Here is a 3,720-nt window from a genome sequence, read left to right as displayed (position 1 = left end):
GCTGCGCTGCAACAGCCCCTCCCGCCGCCGGAGGGTCCTCGGAGAGGGTCCCACCGCCCTCTTGGATCAGCTCTGCAGCATAAAGAGCTGCACCCCGAGCCTTGGGCTCTGCCGAGGGAGCAGGACCTGCCCCCGCAGCTCCCCTGGGGAACTGCTCTGGCCTCAGGCTAATCCTGGAAAAAAAACAAACTGAAAGGAAAAATGCTGGAGTTTGCCCGAGCTGATGCGCTGGGGAGGGGGCAGGAGTGCCCCTTGTGCCTGCTTTGGAGGGGAGCTTGGATCAGCTGAGCAGCTGTGAAACTTCCCCTCTCTCCATCAGCACGTTTCTGTTCAGGGGGAGACCAAGGTCCTCATGGTGTTGGGTAACACAGAAGCTCTTCAAGCCCAGGAGAGTGAGCAGCAGAAACTGCTCACTGGCAATTCCTCCAGACACATACAGCTCTCAGCTCAGATGTCGGCCCCCTATACCTCTTCCCTAGACCAGGGAATTTGTCTCCTCCTCCCCTGGCCCAGCATTGCTCTCCCTGGCCCCTCTCCGCAGCGGGTATCGCTGGCAGCCTTGGGAAGGGCTTTCTGGAACAGTCTGCCAAGGCTTGCCACATCCCACCAGCAGCCATGAGTGGCCAGCCGGGCCTGGGCTGGGGACAAGACTGGTTTTTCTGCTCATTCCTCGTGTGGCTTTGGAGGCAGGAGCCGTGCAACCGTAACATGGGGTGTCAGGGCTCCTGGGGGCCGGAAGCCCAAATTGTCCCTGACTCAGCCGGGATTCAGAGCCATGGAATGACACCACTGTTGGGTTGTTGCTTGTTTGGTTTTTTTTTTCCCATCTCAGAAATGGGGCTAAAGACTTCCTGCTTTGCAGCAAGAACTAACAGGTGTTGCTGCTCCAGAAACACACTGCTGCTCCAGAAACACTTACTGAGGGCTAATTGCTCTGCCTCCCCCCAGAGCCTGTCCTTAGCTGAGGGGCCACGTCCCCCTCAGCCGTGGGGAGATGAAGAAAAGTTTGGGAAAATCCAAAATATCCATCAGATCCTGTCAAAGTACAACGACCTAATGTTTTCTGTTTGAAAGAGAAGGGTTTGTTTTGAAACCGTTTTGGGATTTTTTTTTAGTTTGGTATAGGGAGGAAATGTTGCCTTCCTTGCCAGAAATACTCCAAAAATTGTCAGTTTGACCAGCCAAGGGGAGGAGATGAGCAGCAGCTTGGCTGCTCGAGAGCCCTGCTGTCCCTGCCAGCCTCAGGGAGCTTCTGCATGAGGGTCCCAGCCTGGGTCTTCTCGCTGCCTTGTCTGTTTCAGCTTTTAGCAGTTTCCATGGCATTTGCATGGAAGTTGATGGTTTTCCTCTGAAAGTTTGTGCTGCAGAGGAACAATTCAGGTGGTGAGGCTCTGGTTCTGGAGAGGAGCAGACTGTGGTGGGTGGAGGAGCCCTTGCAGGCTGGCTGCAGGGGTGCCTGTGCTGTGAGCTCCTGCTCCGTTCAGCTGAATCACTCGCGCAGTCACACTGGGTCTGAGCGTGCCTGGGGATGCCTGGAGCCAGGAAATGCCTCTGTCCTCGGGGGGAGCCAGGGTGGGTTTGATCCTCGCGCTCCAGGCTGCTCCGGTGGCTGGAGAGAGCCGGTGGTGACAGTGGTGACAGTGCTGTGTGGCGTGGCACGTCACATGAGCCGCCAGCTCCTTGCTGGCAGAGTCCTGCCGGCCGTGGAATGTCAGCCTGCCTGCTGGGCTGCAGGCTCTGCTGGGCTTCCTTCCCTGAGCAGCTCCAAGGCCATCAGGTCTTCTGTGGGGAGAAGCCTGAAGCCACCTCAGCCCTGTGCGTGGGAGCGGGTTGTGTTTGTCACAGAGCCATGGTCTGGAGTCGGGTGAGCCAGCAGGACCCCCAGGGCCAATGGAGCCCTTGGCTGTACCTGGATATCCAGCTCCTCCCTCCCAGTGGAGCTGCACTGGCTCCAGGGAAGTGCTCTGCTCTGCAGGGACTGGAGTCCTCTGCCCAAGGGCATCTCTCACCACCACCTTGGCAGGGAACAGCTCTGACTGCTCTGGGTCCCTGCAGGGTCTGAGACCTGTGTTTAATAGGGTCTGCTCTGCGACTGGAGCATGTCACATAAAATGCTGTTTAATGTCCTCCTGGCGTTGTTTCAGGCACTTACTGGGCACATCAGCTGTGGTGATAGGTTGTCTGACTGCGCTTGTGGTATTGGAGCACGAGGAGGAGCACAGGTAGAGCACTTAGTGAAATCCATCTGGGAATTAGGATGATGGGATGCAGCATCCTCCCTCCAGCTGCTGGGGGTTTCCTTGGCACAGTTTGCCAGGGTTTGTAATGGCCCCCCTGAAGGGAGAGATCTCCTCTCCGCTCCCCGAAGCAGCTGTGAGGGAACTGGATTCCTTTTGTTTTCAGCTCCTCAACACGAGTGTTGAACCTTTGTAAACGTTACAGGCAAGACAGTGCCTGCAGTGCCAGGCTCCTGCTGTTTGTTTTCCCAAGAGCCAGCCACCTTTATCACTCCGTTCTTTTTTCCACTTTCTTGGTTATGTAGAGATTAAAATTTCTTTGTTTTCTAATGTGTTGGAAAAAACCTACACTTGACCCTTCAGGTGGCTCAAAATTATTATTTTTATGTTTCTCCACCCCGTGGCTGCGTCCACTGGGCTGGAAGCACATGGATTCTGCAGGACTTGGGTCTGTGGCCAGTGTGTTGGTGCTGGTTTAGGGGGGGTCCTGCAGGCAGCCCCAGCACTGCCACGAGCTGCTGGGGAAAGAGCCCCCAGCTTGCAGGAAGCACTGCTGCTGTTTCCTGGGATCTCAGAGCAACCATTTCCACACTTACTGCAAGTCCAGCAGCTTCTGGGAAAGGTCGCAGGTCTGGGCCATGCTGTGGGTGCTCTGCTGGGGTCAGGCAGCCAGGGAAGGTCCCACTTGGCTGCTGCTGGGGACAGGCACACGGAGAGGTGGTGTGGGGGTTTAGCAAAGTTAAGTGGGTCATTTGCTGGTGAGGTGTAAATGAGTGACAGAGCAGGGCTTGTGCTGGGCCCTGGAGGGACCTGGCCCAGAGATGTGCTGCTTCCATCGGGGCTGGTGTGCCTGTTTTCCCCTTCCTCCAGAGCTTTGCTCACTGTGCTGCTTACAGCAGACCTTCCCAAGTGGTCACAAAATAACTGGCCAGGCAGCCCTTGCACCTCCCATCTGCTGCCATCGCCATTCTAAGGGTCTCTTTGTTTAAGCCTTTCTCACCCCTAGCACCAGCCCCCCTCCCATGATGAGTTGTGATAGTGCTGTTATTGTCTGCTGTTAGATGACAAAATACTCAGGAGCACAGATATTACTCGGGGAGTGGAGGAGGAGCAATATCCTGACATGCCAACAGTGTGTGTCTGTTGACTCTCGGCTTTCCCAAACAAAAGATCTTTAAAATGCCTGTTCCTCAGCTCTGGAGATGAGCTGCTGAGCACAGTCACGCTGCAGAAGAGATGTGGACTGGACGCCCCAGTCCTCATCCCCACCACCTTGCAGGGTTCCTCACCTGTTGCTCACTTGCCTTTCTCTGCCATGGCAGATGCACCAGGATGTGCCCCCAAGACGCCTTCCACAGAGCAGGCCCTGCCAGGCAGGGAGGGACGGGGACACATGGCAGGGGCAGCCCTGGGGGCACAGTGTCAGTGCACAGGGGACACAGCAGCACTGCCAGCCCCCTCCCGGGGAAGCAGGAGAGGCTGC

At 56.4% G+C, this 3,720-nt stretch overlaps 1 protein-coding gene across 1 annotated transcript in view; it reads right to left on the bottom strand.

Annotated features, from left to right (window-relative positions):
• The window catches only part of UTP14A (UTP14, U3 small nucleolar ribonucleoprotein, homolog A (yeast)), a 38,873-nt gene that overhangs the window by 34,640 nt on the left and 513 nt on the right, over window positions 1–3,720 (bottom strand). The window lies entirely within an intron of this gene.

Source organism: Chaetura pelagica, unplaced genomic scaffold (genome assembly GCF_000747805.2).
Source record: "Chaetura pelagica isolate M959 unplaced genomic scaffold, ChaPel_1.0 scaffold938, whole genome shotgun sequence".
Taxonomy (NCBI): domain Eukaryota; kingdom Metazoa; phylum Chordata; class Aves; order Apodiformes; family Apodidae; genus Chaetura; species Chaetura pelagica.
The sequence above is the reverse complement of the archived record's forward strand: the minus strand, read 5'-3'. Positions and strand labels throughout refer to the sequence as shown.